Genomic DNA, 20,328 nt, shown 5'->3' with positions numbered 1-20,328 from the left:
CAGCTTTGATGTGACAATCTCTTTTTTAAACTACTATACATAAAGAACATAAGAAAACTTGAGTATAATCTGAAAGATAGGTTTAAATTCTTCTATAATAAATACAATTATCATAATACAATATAATGGAGTTCATAAAATGGAGTTATGCTGAGTACCTTCAGCATAGGAGCAGTAATCAATGTGGCTGAATTGCAAAACACATATCAAAAATTATTACTAATTGAAGTTTACATAATGATTCACAAAATATTTAAAATGAAGCATGTAAACTGCTGTATTTACAGGGAGAAAAACTCTCCAAGAACTGACAAATACTCGTATACAAATTCAGACTTCTGTACCTAAATCCCCCCAAACTTTAGAAGATTCAGCAGCAGCACTGAGACGAGGCAGACCCACTGTTTGCTACAAGGAACCCAGTCTTCGGAGGTAGGTACACATAAATTGGGGCTTTTGTTCTTGTCCTTTGTGTACGTAACTACCCCCAATAAACATTGGTTGTTAAACCCCTGAATAAACAGTGGAGCTCTCACAAATGTTTTGCAAAGATACTTCAATGTTGATATAAGGCTTCTCCAGTTAGTGTGGCAGAATTTCCAAGTACTAAAGTAAGACAACAGTAGTATTCAAATTCTAAAATATAGTTTGGACTAATAGAAAATAATAGTGGATCTTAATGTTTATCATGATATAATCCCCTTTAGAGATGAATAATTATGAATGTTATACTTAAAGGTAAATTATACCATAATTTATGTCCTTGTAATATAATGTCCTTGTAATCTTGTGAAATGGAAAGGAAATTTATGTACTAATATTATATAATTCAGTCATTTAAATTTAACTATCTGTATGTAATATAAAAAATTATTTAAGATATAATAATTTGATAGTTGGTTATATTGGATATATTATTTTGTAATTAATTTGCCTCTTATTATTCTTGGTAAGTTTAGTGGCAGAGGGATTTATAGATTATTAAAAGACAAGACATAAATTGTGAAATAACTTCTGAAATTTATAAGGGAATTTGAAACCCAAACTTCCATTAAGAAAACTAATATATTTGCTCTTACATAAATAGATCTAAATATAAATGGACCTTTAAGTTCACTACTTCTGAAAATATTCTGTGGGATTTTTGCCAGAAAGTTGTTGAGGTTTTTCTGTTTGGTTTGGATTTTTTTAAAGTATAATATTAATTTAAGGAACAGTTCCACTGTGTTGAGTGTGTGTTAGTAGGATGTGTATTCATGAGGTAAAGACAGTAGAAAGGCTTCCCTGGAACAGGGAAGAGAGTGAAAGGATTATCCCAACTTACTTTATGACAAAGGTATAAAAAGCCTTTTTTTCTGGCAATACTGTGGTAGGAGAGGATGAATGCATAAACTGAAAAAAAAAATAGAGCACTGTTCTCATACAACCTCAAAACATTTTTTACTTCTGTAAGTAAGCTAACAGTTGAAGCAGTGAGTGAGGAAAAGTAGGAGCTAAAAGTAATGGAGAAAGTCTTCACTTTACCACTGGCAATTCAGAAATATTTATGCCAGACAACTTATAAAAAAAATGGTAAGGTATTAGAGTCGCACTTTTATTAATTGACTTATATGTTAAATTCTACAGTATTATACACTGACACATTGCCACTCTTTTACCCCAAAATGATAAGTTCTGTATTTCTGAGAAATGGTAACTAATAACAGAAAAAAAATGTTGATGCCAATCTAAGATTTTAGATTCTTGTCTCCTATTTATATTACAGTTAAATTTACACTGTCCTGAATGGGTGCTGTTAAGTGTTCAGTGTAAACAAGTTTTGAATTTTTTTTAATAGAAATATCACATCCTAGTATGATAGAGGTCACATATTTCCAGCATTATTTTGGAAAGCAGTAGTGTCTTGCTTTTTCATACATACTTATTTTCCACGAGTTTAATTTCTTTAGTGTATAAAGCTTTCATTAGTGCTATTTACCATGTGAATTATTATGATCACATTACTGTAGTTGCACATGTGCTTGATGATATTCATACCTAATGTTTTTACTTCTTTTCTTTACAGCAAATTAAGGAGAGGGGATCGATTTACAGATACACAATTCCTGGATTCCTCAGTCTACAAAGTAAAGAAGAAAGTAAATTTTAAAAGCAAATCAAAATTTTATTGAGGAAGAGAGAATTGCCTTTATGGACAATACTTCTAAAATGGGTACAATTGTTTATGTGTCTATGTAAATGTTTAGCAATATAGACTCTTTGTTGTTCTTTGATTAGTAAGGTCTTCCACAGTGAAATTTTCTGGAGAAGAACCTCTGTAAAAGGGGCACAGAATACTTTACTGAGGAAGACTTATACAGGTGAGGCTCACTCCTGTTTTGCATCTCAGGTCATTAATTTTTAATCTGTTCAAATGGTTTGCAGCATTTCTTAAATTATTAGAAAATATATGTTTTAATGAGAAATAAAAATAAACGAGCTTTGGGAATTGTACTGTGAGTTTTTCATGTTTATTTTGAGTGGAACCAGTTCTCAGTGCTGATTGGAATGGATACACGCATACCAAATTTTTATGAATTTATTGAAATAGATGGAGATAGTCTTTTTTTGATAGTTGACTTTTGGATTTGACAGAATCACACTGAGATTTGAATAAGGAAATCTCATTGAGAAATAAATAATGGAGGGAAGTCAATTGCCCACAGTATGTGCCAGAGGTAGCAAGGAAGAAAAAAGCACTGCAGTAGGAATTCAGTAGCAAATATGGTCTAGAGAAAGCAACACCTTGAGTTTCCAATTGAGACTGCCCATGTGACAAGTAATACAATAATGTCACACCATTCAGATTTCAGGTTTTGTACTGCTTCCCCTCTGCATTCCATAATGTGCTGTCAGCTGACAGTTTTCTTGTAGTACCTGATTTGTAGATGCTACCAGAGGCTCACTACCTGCACAGCTTTTACACATTACAATAGATAAGGTTCAGGTTAATTTTGCAACAGAGAGGCATGTTTAATGAGATAGAGATCCAAATTAACTTATTTTGGTTATGGATAGTGGTTCTTCATGCATATGCAGTAGATGTTACTAGTTTACACAGGCTTAAAAATTGATCAGACACATTAATGGAAGAAAAATCTAGGAAGAATTACCAGAAAAACCATTTCTGGCATAGGATGTTCCTGAATTGCAAATTTTTGAAGGCTGGAAGATGATTCTGCAGAAGCCTTACTATGCCTTTTACAAATTTTTGTACCTTTTCCAAGGACATTCCCCAGTTACCCTCTCAAGAGACCAGTTCTTTGGTTAGCTTGACCTTTTGTCTGGTACAGCATGTCTCTTTTTAAGAGGTGTAACTGATATTCTTGAATTTATAATGTATTCTTTAAAAGTATATTCTTAAAATACAGTATATTCTTTTAAAAATTATAATATATTCTTTAAAACATTCTTTTAAATATACTCTTTGTACTTCATTGTAGATTACATTGTAAGCTGGAAGTTAATGGAGAAATTAGTGCTTTAACAGATGTTTAAGACAAGAAGGTGGTTGGGAGCAGATGGCACTGATTTGCAATCAGGAAATCAGGCTTTATGAACCTGATAGACTTCTCCAACTAGCTTGGTGGGTGAGGGCAGAGCACTACATGTTTGTCTCAATTATAGTAGGGCTTTTGATATTTTCTCTAATAACATTCCACAGACAAACTGACAAAGTATGGATTTGTTAAGGGCACAGTGAGGTGAGTGGAAAAGCTGGAAGGTTGTGATTAGTGCCAAATGGTCCAGCTGGAGGCAAAACATTAGGGTTTCACACTGCTGCCAGCAGTGATCAACACGCTCACTAACAACCTGTATGAGCCAGTGCACCCTACACAAGTCTGCAGGTGATCGGAAACTGGAAGGAGTGGCTGAAATACCCCATGGTTCTGTCACCATTCAGAGGATCTGGTCAGGCTGGAGAAATGTGCTGAGAGGAATCTCGAGAAGTTCAATAGGAGGAACCTACATCCTTCTCCTGTGAGTTGCCAGAATTTCAGCTGTGTATTTTGACAGAAAAGGACTGATACATATCAGAACACACTCCTGGATATAACTTTCAGGTGTGTCCATTCTACATGTAAGTCTGGAACTATAACCATAAACACTAAGAGGCGTAAATGTGTTATTTACAAACACTTAAGTAATACCACAACTGTTTTCTACTGTGGTTATTTTGTTAGGGTCTGTAGCCCTAAGGCAGCTTCCTCAAGATGCTGTAGGACTTTCCATATATGAATTTAGAGTTAAATGTATCACTAGTGAGATAGTTTACAAAGGGGACATTTATTCCCTAAACAGAGAGTTGTCTAGCTGTGGTTATCATTGCAAAGATCATGTAGAGATTGTAATTATACAGCAGTAAGTAGAGCAAGGTGTTTTCATATAGAACCTTGCAGTACAAATAGAGTATTCAATCAGTATGACAATTCTTCCAATAAAAAACTTACCTCATCACCCAGACAATGTCATCTGCACTGCAAAACAGCTGTTAACATTATTTGGGAAGTTTCAGCAGGCAGACTTTTTTCTTCCTGGTACATGCTGTGTACATCACCACATTCGCCAAGACTATTGTGAAGAGTTGCAGAAATGGTTGGGAAGATAGATTCTATCCTTTTTCAATGTTATTTTTTAGAAGGAAGTACACATAGAAATTATTAAGCATTTTCCTTGGCTTTTATTACTAAGTTTGAAATTAATTTATTTTATTTTTAATTGAAATGTTATTGCTAGCTTCCACTATTTATCAACATCAGCAACTGTGTCATTAGAAACCATCAAGAAATACCTGTTAAAACTTGTGTTCCCGGTGCTGGCACTGCAGCAGCAAAACACAATGGTTTTTTAAATGGTTGTTTCTCTCTACTGCCTGTGGTTTGAAAGCTAGAAACAGAGGCACATGTTTTATCTTCCCAGAAAATAAATAATCTCATTGGGGACTGGCTGAATTATTTTTTCAGTGAAGGTCCTGTTGTTCTACACAGCCTCAGGTGTTACCAGCTAGACTGCTAGGGTGTCCCAAATACAAGCATGAAATTTTCAATAAAAGTAAAAGGCCTGGGGGTTTATGCCTTCATTTCTTCCATTCCTTTAGTATAGATATCCTTCCAAGTAAAAAAGTATAAAGAAAGTGGCCTGAAGATCACAGAAGCTAAGTAACTGTAAAATCATATTATTGCTACTGCCCTTCTTTCCTTGTTTTCTCCATCCTCACTCTTGTTGCTGAAATTGATGTTCAATAATAGAACACAGAGAAAACTCACTTTGTTATTTCCTAGGTTGCATTTCTTTTTATTGTTACAAAAAATGATAACATAAAAGCAGCATAAAGAATGTTGCATTGTCTTTGAAACTTCACTATATGTGATTGTTTTACCAGGTCATTTGATATATTAGAAGCTCTTTCCAGGAAAATTATGAAAAAGCAGCTCATGATTTTTGACATAAAAATCTGTTTGTAGCAATCACCAAGAATTAGGAGAATTTTGCTGAGAATAAGGTAATTTGAACTTCTTTTTATAGTTTTAAAGTTGTTTTTTCTCATGTTTACTAATCTAATTGAAATTTTGTAGGAAATTAATTCCATATATTTTGATTATAGAAAAAGAGGAAAGTATTTTTTCTGTAAAACCTTTCCTGCACAACTAGCCCTTACAAATGGTTGATACCTGAACCTTGCTGCTGATTATTTTGTGAATGCAAATATAGCAAAAAAATCACATCGGTCCCATGATCACTACATTGCTGGATTTTATCTCAATTTTAAATTACTCTTGGTGATATTATAAGAACCCGATAACAGTGCACAGTGTTAACGTTGCTGTTTAGCTCTGCAAGAACACCTGTGTCCTTTGAGAAAGTGCGAGGCACGACTTCGTTTTTCAACACTTAAATAACGCTTTAGAAAGCTAAAGAAAATCAATATTTGTTGGAAACAATGCCCGTGTTACCGCCTGGCTCGGCCCCGCATTCCGCGCCCGCCCCGCGGCCCCGCCCCGCCCCAGGGCGCGTCCAGCTGCGCGGCTTTCCCTGCTGCTCCGGTGCCGGGCTGCGAACGATGGCGCAGCAAGGGGCCGCGGGGGCTCAGGAGCTCGTGTTCTGTGTGAACGGGAGGAAGGGAAGTACGGGCCGGAGAGAGGGGGGCTGCTGTGCCTGAAGCAACCCCGAAGGGCATAGATTTGGCTTCCTCAGATTTATTAGAACGAGTGTAACCGAAGCCTCACACAAACCTCCGGAAGAAGGTTGGATGGTTGCATCCCATTTTGGCTAGCTCTGCTATGTTTGGGAGAAAAAGTGTGTCAAAGTGAAACACACTTTCAGCTGGGTATCAAACTTGGCTGGTAAGCAAACCCCTTTTTCCACTTGGATGTCTGGCTTCTCATCTTTGATGGTGTCAGGTTTTCAGAGGCACAACTGAAAGCAAGACTTTAGTGCCCAAATTTGGACTATTGAGCGTAAAGATAATATTGCTAGGACTGGTTGTTGATCCAAACCAAGTGTAATGAACTAGCTGATTCTAAGTGACCAAATAAGAAATACTGTACTCGATCAAGAGTGTGGATATTTCTGTTGTCAGTTTCTTACAGCAAGTGAAGGTTAATATAAATAAAACTAGAAAAGAAATCGCTACTGCCGATAGCCTTACAGACTTCCTCTAATGTTTATTCGAGTATGTCAGAGTGCCAGGGAGACTTTAAAATCTGCAAATCATTAGTTAGTTCTTTATGCTGTCTTTAAAGTTCTACATTTTTATTTCTAGTGTGGCCGAAGGTCAGTTCCCTCAGTATAACATTTCACTGAGCACCAGTTATTTTTAGTACTTGCCCGGTGCCCTAACAGTTCTTTTCTGGAAGTGTATGTGTCTGAAAAGGAGTTTCCAGGAGTCCAAACTCTCCTGTGGTGTTTGGCAATTAGTGTAGTACTATGAGAGGGAACCAGAGAAGGATTCTCTTCTGGCCTTGTGTGAATGTAGTCTGTGCCCTGGATTACGAAATGCCTTGGTTTCTTAATTAAACCTTGTTTTTACTTTCTTGCTGTAGATAATAGAGAAAAATGCTGATCCTGAACAAATGCTCTTGGCTTATCTGCGAAAGAGGCGTATCCTTTTCTTGTCTGTTCCCTAAAGTCACTCATGAAAGCCTTATTCAAGTAAAATTCTAAGAAATTTTAATTCAAGGTTTAATTACCAGATTAAGGAAGTTGTGATAGCTTTAAGATAAATCAACTGCACTAAATGATGTCTCTTTCTTAATCCAAATATCCTTCAGTTGAGCTGCTGTATTTTTGGCCTGGCTTTTTAAAGAGATAAATTATGCCATCAGGCGCAATGAATATGTGTCTGTGTTCCTCCCCTCCCACCTCATAAAGAAGTCTAAAAACCTAGGGGTCAGTAACTTGACAGAATAAAAGTCCCCAGGCTTTGTAATAGTCTCTCTCCTGGTAAAGGGGAGATCTTGTGATGAAAACCTGAGACTGATGGAATTTTGTGGGGCAAAAAGGCATCTTCTTTTGGTGGCGTTGGAACATTAAAGTAGCTGTTTGTTGATTCACAGTTTTAGACTGGCCACTGTTCCAGATTCACAGAAATGAGCACTTCTCTCAGAAGTGTGATCCTTCAGATGTGATGCAAGGCAAATATCCTGTCTATAAATGGGCCTTCTGGGAGAAACTGGGAAATTTGTTTTAGTGTTCCACTGGAATTTCAAATATACAGCTGATTTGCCCATTACATATTTCTTCCTTTCCAGTTTTCACTTGGAGAAGTAATTTTCACTTCCCTTTTCTGTCACAACTTACTCCTCTTCCAAAATAAATTATAATCAAGTTTTCTGTTTTCTTGGGAAGAGGATTTTGGTCATGTAACTTCTTAGCTTCCATCTTGCTTTCACTGAAAATTTATTCCAATATAGAACAGAATCCAGTACATATGCTGATACCAGACAAATTCTGTGTTCCTTAGGAGTTTAGGAAAAAAGGTTGTCTCAAGCCTTTGAGTGGAATAAAGCCCAGAATGGAACCAGATAATTATTTTCCCTAATGACAGCATTTTCAGTCTGTCTTACAGGAACTAAGTATGGCTGTGGAGGAGGTGGTTGTGGTGCTTGCACAGTGATGATATCAACTTATGAGCCAGCTTCAAAGAAGATACGGTATCCTCAACAGAATATTTTGAAACTGCAGAAAAATTTATGATTGTTGATACCATTTCCAGATATGAAACCTTAAAAACAGAGTTGTAGAACTTGTACTTAATAGTAGAAGTATCTAGAGGAAAGGTCACTTTAATCCAAAAGGAGAATGCTGGAAAAATTGCTGTTGATTCAGCTGTATTGTAAATTTGCTGAACTATCATACTCAAATGCTTGATTTATAAATAAATACTGATAGCCCCTGCAAGAGGTCATAGGAGGCATTAATTTGAGATTCTTTGGCTTGACCACTGGAATGTGGCTCCTACCTGCAGCTCAGTATGGTGGTTTAAGTCCAGCTAGTAACTGAGAACCGTGCAGGTGCTCACTCACTCCCCCCAGCGGAATGGGGCCGAGAATCAGAATGCTGAAGGAGAAAATTCATGGGTTGAGAAAAGACAGTTTAATAGATAAAGCAAAAGCTGCTTGTGCAAACAAAGCAAAGTAGACAATTTACTCACTACTTCCCATCATCAGGCAGATGTCCAGTGACTGCTGGGACACCATCATCTGTGATGGTTACTTAGGAAGACAAACACAATCACTCCAAAACTTCCACCCTTTCTTCTTCTTCCCGCAGTTCTATATGTTGCACATGATGCCACATGACATGGAATATGATTTGGTCATTTTGGGTCAGCTGTCCCAGCTGTGTCCTTCCCAGTTTGTTGTCTCCCAAAGTCTCCTCATTGGTGGGGTGGGGTGAGAGGCAGAAAAGACCTTGACTCTGTGTAAGCCCTGCTCTGCAGTAACTAAACATCCCTGTGTTATCAGCACTGCTTCCAGCACAAATCCAGAGCACAGCTTCAAACTAGCTACTACTCTGTCCCAGCCAAAACCAGCATACTGTCATATAATTGGTGGGAAGGTAGGGTAGGCACAAGTGTGAGTCTTATCAGCCCTTTAATACTGAACTCCATTCCTTACATCCCACCCACAGAAAGAAAGATTTTGAACTGAAACCTGGAGTTTGAGTCCGTAAGCTAAAGACTGGAATAAATTGCTTTTAAGTTGAGAAAACATCAATCAAATTGTTAAATGGTTACATGTCATTGTACGCTGAAGTGTTTATTGGGTGGGGAAAAAACATTCCAGCTGTCCTTTTGTACAATTACATTACATTGGAATGCAACACAAATGAAAATGTTTAAAGTTAATGAAAGAGCTAAAATTAAAGCAGACTACTGAAAAAATTAAACTGTATTAAAACCCAATAATTTTAAATAATTTCATTGAAATTATTAAATGCTTTGAAGAATTTTCATTTTGGTGTGTTGTTCTGTAGGTGCACAGTTTGTGGTGATTGGGAGTGGGGCTGTGGCTGAGCCTCATCCCCAGTGGGCTACAGCTGTGTAGGTCAGGTGAGCAGCATTAAAAGCAATTAGAGCTGGAGTGCCCAGGGGCACTGACCAATCACCAAAGGGAACAGAGGGCACACAGGTGCAATGCATCAACATGAAGGTATAAAAGGCTGGGCTAAAGAGCAAGAAGGGCAGACACTTGCAGCCTTCTGAAGTGACATAATGTTACTCTGTATGGGCATACTCCTGAAGCCTTCTGAAGTGGTATGATGTTACTCTGTGAGTTGAAGCTTTCTCAATTGTTTGATGATACTCTGTGGATCATGGCCTTCTCAACTGCAAGGTATGCTGTGGCTTATGCTGCAACATTGTTCCCAAATAGGAACAATGGTATCTATTTTACATCAGAATTTCCTGTGGATCGGAATTTTGATTATAAGTTTGCAGCAGTAATTCTTTACTTTCTTCTGATGACTACAGCAATCTTCCTTTCCCTACCTTTCTTCTTCAAAATACAGTTGACAGATTCCTTGTGGGCAAGAGAGACAAGAGGGCAATTAGAAAAGACTGAGGTATTAAGGAAGATGTAAATTCCATTGAATTGTCCTTATAGATATGCTTTTATATGGGGGTCAAGAGACAGCTAAAAAGTGATCACTTCTCATTCCAAATGTTAATAGTGGCTGCTTTGTATGTAAGTATGAGCTATGTCTTGATTGACTGAAAAATAATACTCAGATTTGTTTATTAAATAATATTCATGTTCTTTATTCCCCTTTATGTTCCAAAGACACTATTCAGCCAATGCATGTTTGCTTCCCATTTGCTCCTTTTATGGTGCAGCAGTGACTACAGTGGAAGGTATTGGAAGTGCCAAAACCAGGATTCATCCAGTTCAGGTGAGAGTGCAGTATCACTATATAGGAAGATTACTAATTTCTTTTTTGTATGGAATGAATTTAGTGACAGTGCTTTTAGGGCATGGAAATTTAATAAGATTGTTGTTTTCCCTGCTAAGTGACAACAGAGGGCAGGGTTGTTTTCTGGTGGTTGATTGATCAAGGCTGATGATGGAACTTACTTTAATATTGACAGTCTGATCAAGTAGTTGATACGTGATGATTGTTGGAGTGGGTCAGGCTTTGCTCTCTTTGGGCTAATGACACATCTTGGACAGTGTCCCTTTGGTTCATGTTTTAGTATAAGTGCAAAAAAGACAGAAGTCTGCTGAAGGTTACTTAGCTTCTTTAGTAACATGTGCATCAACATCACACCCAAAATAATTATTTGCATTTGATATTGTTTTAAATGTTTTACTTAAAAAGTCTGGTTTATTACCAAGGCAACATTTTGTATGGCATCACCTATTTAAGAGAGCATTCATTAGAATGGAGATGAGTGCTGGAAGGAGTGTTGTTTGTGGTATTTCGTTTCAGGAAAGACTTGCCAAGTGCCATGGCTCCCAGTGTGGGTTCTGCACACCTGGAATGGTGATGTCCATATACACTTTGCTAAGAAACCACCCAGAACCAACTTCAGAGCAGATGATTGCAGCTCTGGCTGGTAAATATTGCCACTTTTTACTTTGCAGGTGTGTTCCTGAAGCATTTCTTCAGGTGCTTTGTGAGTGCTTGTCTGTGTGAGTATACATGTCTGCATGCATGGAGGATGTACTCTTACAAGCTGTGCTTTCTAGAAGAGTTGCTGCTGGATGGAGGCCTTGTATTCCCTGTCATTCTTTTATCCTGGAAAATGAAACACAGAGCTGTGGACTGTTTCAGGTGCTCAAAACATCCCCATATGTGTCTTTTGAAATGCTTAAAATCAGATGTGCAAAAATTATGTCATATTGGAGAAGCAGCTGCATGTGAGCGTCTCCAAGGTCCCTTTATGCCTGGTGTTGAGAATGTCATAAACCTTGCAGGACAGGCCCTTTGCAGTAGGATTAAAACAGATAGTCTGCATCTCTTGGCCTTATCTTCAGTAAGGGAAAGTGTGAGCATTTATTGTAGGTAAAATAGCCTTCTGTCATCTGTTGTGCTCTAGAGCCACAGTGGAGCCAAGGACATTTCCTGTTGCTGTGTGGTGAGTTTAAAGGTGTAACGTTAGTTTCCTTCACTTCTAGAAAAAAAGTCAGGGGGAAAGAGAACAATATTTTGAGTGGGTAAAAAATACTGTACAATCTCTTATTCTCCTGCTGACCTGGAGCCAGCATTCACTGTAGTGCAGATCTCAACTATTTCATACACCCCTTGAAACAACAGCATTTTTTGTCAGGAGCTGCAAGGTCCTAAGTCTTGTGTCACTGTTCTGTTTTTTATTTTTGAGAGCTGACACTTCTCCTTGAGCTTAAAAAACACAAAACTCACATAAATATATGACGTTCTAAAGCCACATCTTTAGAGCAAAACCTTTTCTGACTGATTTCCTTCCTTCAGGGAACTTGTGCCGCTGTACTGGATACAGGCCAATCTTAGATGCCTGTAAAACCTTCTGTAAGGTAAGAAGTACTGGTGATAGGAGTGCTAGATTGGGGGCATCAGTGTATATGCATATACAGGCCATCAAGATTTTCACTGACCCTCTGTTTAAAGGTGTCATTCTGAGTAAATGGTGTAAAAAACCCCTTAGAAAAATTGATAAACAGAAGTGAACATGGCGTCTAGCCTGGATTATGAGGAGTAATCTGAAGTAACTCCATGTGGTTTACTGTGAGTTAGTACTGGCATGAATAAAAGCAGAATTTCAGTCCACGTTCTTAGAATTTATCACGCACTGCAATGTGTCAGAAACCTACCAAGGAGAAATGGGAGTGAACAGTTGGTAAAGGAAACAATACAGACCATCTACATCTGCTCTCACAATGTCAAAAGAATTCTACACAGTGGGAATTATTTTGTATTAAGGATGTCAACATTTGATGACTTAAAATAATTTTTTAATATCATTCCTTTAACACTTAATCCTTCTAATTCAGCTTGTTAATAAACTTCATCTAGAACTTTATTGAAATATAGAGTCACTCTTATCTTATGAGCTTTAACTCATTGCCATTCTGGGCAGTATGTCACTAATGGGATTTTTGTATTTTAGGAATCCATTTGTTGTCAAAGAAAAGCAAATGGAAAATGTTGCTTGGATCAGGAAGATAATTTTTTTGACAATGAAGAGAAGGTAAAGTTTTAAATATACTACTGACCCTGCTTCAATATAAAACTTAGAGAAAGAATATTGCATATAGTATTTGATAAATATGATATTTTATTATTCCTCGTGAGAAATTTGGAAATATTTTGAAAAATTGAGGATTCTATGTGTAAATTTGTATGGGGGGGCTCTGATAGCACTATCTGTGGTCAGATAATTGGTATAAGGTAGTTTGGGTCTCCAGAGCTGAGATTTGAACAGCTCTTCAGGGTCAGTACTATTAATAGTCTGAGCTTTACCAATACAGTGAGAATTACATTGTGAAAGACATTAGGGCATATGTGAAATTTGCTTAAATCAATGATCAGTGATGCTCTGAGTACTGGTATCTTAGGAAAACTGCTGACTTGACTCTGGAGAATTGATACACTCTAAAAAATTAGAGCTATGATTGTGATTTTATGTGAAACCTCTTATCCATACAAGTATTTCACCTTGTTCTTAATTTTCTTTCAGTAATAGCTGATCTACCTCTTTGGGTTTTCAGTACTTTAGGTTGGCATGAAGCTACTTTGTTATAGTAGAACTACAGGAAGCCTGTCCTTAGTCCTTCAGTTGCTTGCTTCTGCACTGTCATTTGTGTTAGCAGTAGCATTTAAGAAAATATTATGAACACTTCTTTCACCTCAGCACCTCCAAATGATGCATGGTGATTTAAAAACAAATCCAAATGATAATGAAATTACTACATTTTTTACTAACTTCAGTGGCAGTCTATTGGTTTGGCTTTGCTTTTGCTTTTAATATTGTTTTGTGAAATTAATGATGAGAGAAAATTCTTGGTCTTTGCTTGTCTTCTTTTTAAGGTGTCCACCAGCCATCTGTTTTCAGCAGATGAATTCCAGCCCTTAGATCCCACCCAGGAGCTTATCTTCCCTCCAGAACTAATGGTACCTTTTGCTGCTTGTAGACTATTTGTTGCTCTGTTCAGAATTAATTCTTAAGTCCTGCTTAGCAGTAATTCATCAGAAGACATGTCAGAACGTTTTAATGTTGTTATACTCCTTGTTGTTTTTTTGCCCAGTAAGCTTATTGAATATTCGCATACCAAAAAAAAGTCATATTGGGAAAATGAAGCTGCAGAGTTAGATGTCAGGTGAGAAGGTAAAGAAGCAACTTAAACTGAATTTTCAGTCCAGCAGCTGAAGATAAAAATACTTCACAGCAAACTGAATAGCAAACAATTTTTAACATCGGAAAACAGTTTTGTGGCTTAATAGTTGTGTTAGTCTGTTCTCAGATGGCCGCCCAGATCAGAGAGTGTTTAGCCCCTGTGATTAAGGTATGCCAAAGATATAAACAGCTGGAATTGAAAGCGTTAGGCATCCTTAATTATTGACAGCAGTATTTGCCCTAGAAAAACTGAATGCTGTTTGTTTTACTTTATTACCATTGTAGAGATTCAAAGCCAGATTCTGTAGTTAGCTGACTGCTTCTGGAGAAAGATTGATGACTGCAGGACAGGAGTTCTTTACTGTGTGTTTGTACCAGCACTGGTTCACAAGCTATTTCCAAGTGATCAGTGCTAGAACAGCCGGAGACACTTAAGTGTATGCATAATCTAGAAGGGGATGCTGCTGTCAGTGCCATTGGTGCTCTCCAAGAACTACTACTAAGTATTTTTTCATCACTTTTTTAACAGTTTTAGCAATTGCAGGATCTATCCCTACATCTTTTGCTAGGGGACTGTTTATTATCATTCTTGTTTATAAGCCCACTGGAATTACTTGAAGACCTTTCACCCACACAGTCTCGACTTTCATCATTGTGCAAACATTAGCCAGCATAACATTTCTGTCCCCTTTTTATCCAATTTTAAAGGACTGTGTAGAATTGCTGTTGTTTAAGAACATTTTTGACTTTCAGTCTATTGTCTATTAGGCCTCACTTCTGTCTGTATGTCTAAATATTTAAATCTGCCATGTTTCTCCATCAGAGAATGGCAGAAAATCAACCAAAAAGAACTCTGGTTTTTCGTGGGGAGCGAGTAACATGGATTTCTCCTGTAAGCTTGGATGAACTGCTGGATCTGAAAGCCACCTACCCTAAAGCACCTCTTGTGGTTGGGAACACCAGTGTGGGTATGTATGTGATCAGAACAGCTCCTGTTGCTTTAGTTCCAGTGTGCATGAGAGGACTGGGGCTACGTTTGTGGTTCTTTTTGCATCTTCATCCCTAAGCTTACGTTCCAGTATGTGGGAGCTGTCGTTATGGAAAAGCTTTTTGTCTGCGTCTATTCCTGTCTTGTAGGACCTGACATGAAGTTCAGAGGTGTGTTCCATCCAGTTCTTATTGCTCCTGCAAGGATCCCTGATCTGAATGTGCTGAAATACACAAATGATGGTCAGTAAACATTACTTTTTTCCAAAATAGAAGATTTCTTTGCAGTAAGGAATGCTGCACCATTCCAGAGTGCTGAGCAACTCATTCCCTAAGCGTGCTTGGCTGTTTCCCAGGTCAAGGGGCTGTTGCCAAACACAGTGCAGGAGGGTTTTGGCTTCCTGACTCAGTGCAGAGCTGACCAGCAATATTATCTTGGGCCTTAGTGCAAGGGTGATTATTCTGGCAATACTGGTTCTGGTGGTCAGTCATGCAGGATTTGCTCTGTGACTGCTGAATAGCAGAGAGATCCTTACAGAACCACAGGGAGAGTTAGCATGTGGCATGCTTGGTTACATTAGAAAAAAGGCTGTGATTAAACTGGCATCACTGATATGCATTGACTGATCTTGTTCTCAATCATAACAACATTAATTATAATGGGTTAAAAATGTTGTACCTCAACTTACATGTTTATACTAAGCGTGGAGATTTTTTTAGCTAGACTAGGTTTTGGGTTTTAAATAATTTCTGGTGGATTAGAACTACAACCAGAACAGGTCTCAGCTTAGTATAATAGTCTGAAGTAGTTGAATAAAAATTACATTGTACTAGCTTATAGCCAAATTTTTAAGGAAAGTCATATCTGATTAATTATTTGCTATATGCCCGAAAGGCACTTTTTTCTTAAGTGATAAGCTGTGTTTGATAGTTCTGTCGTTGCATTTAGAATATCTATTTTATTTCTGGTCAGCCATCCAGTTCTATTCAAAGACTAATTTATTCTTTGCTGAAAAGTAGCTAGGAATTGAAAAAAGCTGGGAGAATTCTTACTCCTTCTTTAAAGTGTGTAAATAAAACCTAGGTATTTGAAGGTGAGACTTACTAGTCCTAAACAAGAGATATGCAGTTTAGTTTGCCAGCCAGAAACAGCATTTCCTCTCTTTCATCAGATTTAAATGCAAAATATGTTTTGATTAAATTTTTCTTTTAAATACACAAAATTTAATATTGCTTTGCTTAATTAAAATGCATTAAATTTATTTCTGTTTTCATTTATACATTTAATTGAATCCCAGTATTCATTGAAAACATTCATTTATTATGTAAATAATTATTTTTAATAGAAGGGAACTGTGTACCATTTACAAAAAAAATCAGAAGTATAATCTTACAAAAAAAACTTCCGAAGTAAATGCATATGAGTTCTCTTTCGAGTGGGAAAAATGATACTGTCTTCATTGTTAGGACTATTTGGGTTTTTGCTGCCAATGCTACCTACCCCCATGTTAGAAGAATAACTAGCATGTACATATGCAAAGGAAGATGAAATTAGGATGGAAGTCATGCTTTGGAATAGGAAGTCTTTTGAAAGCGTTTTGAAGCTGACTCACCTTTGTGTGATGTCTCCTAAATTTTTACTCAGTCAAAGCAAGGTGTAAGGGAAGCAGTTGGGATGTGCAGCTGGAAGCACAGAAGGGATTTCCCTTTCAGCAGAGGAGGTGAGGTATTAGTTCTATTTCATAATTTCTAGGGATTTTACCCTCAGTCTCCTGAAATAAAGGTTCCAGTTCCTTTAAAATGCAAAGGCTTCTCTCCTTTTATCTGCCTTAGCTCCCATGAGCTGTCCTAACTCTTCAGTCTGAAGACACTTTAAAACCCAGGCAATAAAGCAATGCATGTGTTACACTTTCATAATCTTTTGGTTACAGGGTTAACTCTGGGAGCTGCCTGCAGCCTCTCTCTAGTGAAAGACGTCTTGACAAATGCAATTGCCAAGTTCCCTGAAGAGAAGACAAGGGTTTTCTGTGCTGTCTTGCAGCAATTGAGAACTCTGGGCGGAGAACAGATAAGAAATGTTGCTGTATGTTGGGAATTACTTACAATTACTATTTGAAAAAATTGTAACAAATGTGAAATTGGTCCTGACCACATGTAGAACTTGCATTTTTAATTTTGATTTTGCCATGAATTTTCTATCAATACCTCTTTTTGTAGCTTTCAATACGTATTAATGTACATATAATTTGCATCTCATATTGTCACTTAATATGATGATTACCGAGAAAAGTAACATAAACTTCTTTATTTTTTCGAGTCATTTGGTGGAAACATCATAAATAGAAAATCAACATCAGACTTGAATCCTGTTCTGGCAGCCAGCAACTGCATGCTCAATCTGGCTTCAAAAGGTAGGAGGAGATAGCCTGTCTCTGTAGCATTTCAATGTTCAAAGGGCTCTTAGAGATTTAGGTTCCTTGCAGAATTTTGTCATCTTCCTTCTGAGAATTTTATCTTTCATAATATCCATCACAGAATAACAAATATGTTCACTTTCAGAATAAAATACCAAAAAGAGAAAGGAAAGAGCAATAGCATTTATTTCTTTCTGGACTCCTGGAAATGCTCAGAATCTCAGGGGAAAAGCAAAAAAAGAAAAGAAGAAATGAACCCAAAACCTAAACAACAAAAGCCCCACCCTCCTAATAACATTCTACTTTTGCAGCAGTTCTTTACCTCTCAGTTTGCTTCCTCATTTTGTATGTTTTAGACTGAAAGGTAGTTATGACAGCAGCTGCAGAGATCTGGAATAAGTTGATAGGGTTGAGGGTGGAATCATCATGGCAGTATTGGAAGGGAGGATTATAGAATGGGGATTGACCTCTGAGTACTTTTTTTAGGAATCTGGTATTATGATGTTATGGAAGATGGAGCAACCATTTGAATTTATGGAACATATCACTGATAGTTTTTTATGTAAGCTCTGTAGTGTTTATTTATTCAGGAAGGCAGCAGGTATTTCTTGCTAATTAAAATACTATTGATATTGTGTTAATTGCACAATTGTAGGGAATTTTCTGGATTTGAGTTTTTTGTTTCTTTTTTTTTTAGGACAAAGGCGACAGATTTCTGTGAGTGATATTTTTGCAGATGGAGTTGGTAACAATACCATTACACCAGAAGAGATCTTAGTCTCTATCCATATTCCCTATTCTAGGAAGGTAAGTTATTAGTTTATTTAGATTTGCTTTATGCAGAATTAAAGACTATGAAATAAAGAGCAAGAAGGGGCATAATCCATCTGTTTGAACTAGCACTGTTACTGCTCACTTTCTGAATTCCTTACATTTATTCATTTCAGTGCCATAGTATCTCCCAGTTTCAGCCAAAAACACAACTCAGCAGGTAGCTGGCAATGCTACATAAAGAGTAATATTCAGAAAATAGTTTGCCCTAAAATGATGAGGGAAATAGCAGTTGTCTAGATCCCCTGTGGAAAGGGGTCTTGGACAAGTTGCCATTGTGCTCACCAAAGCAGACTGCACACCTGTGATATGACTGGCATCAAATTGGCAAAGCATTGTTATCTCCTGAGGATTTTTCCTTAAAATGGGATAAGATTGGATATGTGCATATGGTGGTTCCATAAATGTTGCTGAACTGAATAATAGTCTTTAACTGATACTGGATTTGCAAGAGTGGATATGGGATCTTAGAAGAGAATTATGGGTTATCTTATATGAATACTGAAGTTTGGCAATACCTTGAAGCCTCTAAACTTATGGTCTTGTTATAAATACAGTTCCACAAAATCCCTGTCTTGCTGTTATCTACCATGAAAAAATCTAGGTCATCTGAACTGTGTAGGTGATGGAGGATTGTGTACGAGCTGCTAGAAAATCAAAGATGCTAAATCTACTGAAAGGTCAAGAGGAGAAAATGCATGGTCTTGAATCCTCAGGAAGTTGAATTTGTGCTCTTAATTTTCTGTTCTCTTGCTTCACATAGCACAATAACAAAATCTACTTTCAGATACTTACATGTCTGCATTTCTGTAATCTTGCTCAGGGGGAGTACGTCTCTGCATTTTGACAAGCACCAAGACGGGAAAATGCTCTTCCGATAACCAATGCTGGGATGAGGGTCCTTTTTGAAGAAGGTACAGACATGATAAAGGATCTAAGCATTTTCTATGGAGGTGCTGGCTCAACAACAGTCTGTGCTAAACAAACTTGTTGGACCCTTACTGGAAGGTAAAATTTCTTTGTCTTGTGTCTCTCTGAGCAAAGGGACTTTGAGAGCTCAGGTTCATGTTCCTTGGGACATGAAAGTACAGAAAGATTTCATTTACCTGACTGATGCCTTGTATGTTCAAGTGAATGATCAAGCCTTAATGATGACTTTTCAGGATTGTTACATTTTGGAGTTTGCACATGAAGCTCAACTCCAGTGTGAATTATGCAGAGAGATAAGAGATGGCCTGTGAGATAAGTGGGTGAGGTATACATCAGTCAGTTGTGCACCTAAACCCAAGGATGAATAAATTACTCTGTACCCCATACATTTGATAATCCTCTTATCAGTGTTCTTGAGTCCTTCAGTTTGTCTCTAAAAATACCAAGTTTGAGAACATTAGATGTGCCAAATAAAGTTAGAAGCACAAGTCAAGTCTTCACCTTTTCAACATATCTTCATGTACAAGGTCTCAATAATCTCTGGAATTAGTCCCTGACTTTCCTTCTCACTTTGCAGCACTTTTCAAAGTTTTGGAGGAAAAAAATTGCAAATTCAAGCAGCATAAAAATAACACTAAATGAAACCCCCATGGCCTTTTTTTGCTATTTAATATGCAACTGTTTCTTTAGTTGATGTTTTTGATGCTTAACATTATTAAATTTAGTCTAACAGACTTAATATTTTGGTATCTGTAGCTGTGTAACTATATAGAATTAACTGTGTTGAGTTACTTGAAGAAGAAAGTGCTTTCAGAAAATGTAACAGCTAATTAGATCCCTTGAAAGTATCTACATTTTGCATCTATATCTACTTTTTTTCAAATATGGGACAGTATCTGCAATATGGTGAGAATCAGTAAGACTGCTAAAGCAGCTTTAAAGCTGTAATAGGGTTTATTTGTGTATTTGTTTATTTAAAAATGCTGGCATAGCACTTAATTCCGTTTGCTTATGGGAGTTCAGCTCTGTGAGCAAGATTGATCTACACCATTTTAAAAATTGCAGACATTATTAGAATCAATATTTTGACTTAATTGTGATCAGGAGTGTCTGTGGTCGATGGTACACATAAATTACTGCAATTGGTATTTATTTTTTATTAGTCCTGGTCTGATTGTATCTATTATTCTTCCTGACAGACACTGGAATGAACAAATGTTGGATGAAGCATGCAGACTTGTCCTTAAGGAAATTGCTCTTCCAGGCTCAGCTGGTGATGAAAATGTAGACTATAAGAAAATTTTGATGGTCAGT

At 37.1% G+C, this 20,328-nt stretch overlaps 1 pseudogene; it reads left to right on the top strand.

Annotated features, from left to right (window-relative positions):
* The first annotated feature begins 6,100 nt into the window (after positions 1–6,100).
* LOC128948941 (aldehyde oxidase 1-like) lies at positions 6,101–19,724 on the top strand (annotated as a pseudogene).
* Positions 19,725–20,328: the final 604 nt, after the last annotated feature.

This window comes from Melozone crissalis, unplaced genomic scaffold, assembly GCF_028551555.1.
Source record: "Melozone crissalis strain CALT ecotype California unplaced genomic scaffold, PUWL_Pcris_2 ptg000178l_1, whole genome shotgun sequence".
NCBI lineage: Eukaryota > Metazoa > Chordata > Aves > Passeriformes > Passerellidae > Melozone > Melozone crissalis.
Note: the sequence above shows the minus strand (reverse complement) of the source record. Positions and strands in the feature narration are given on the sequence as shown.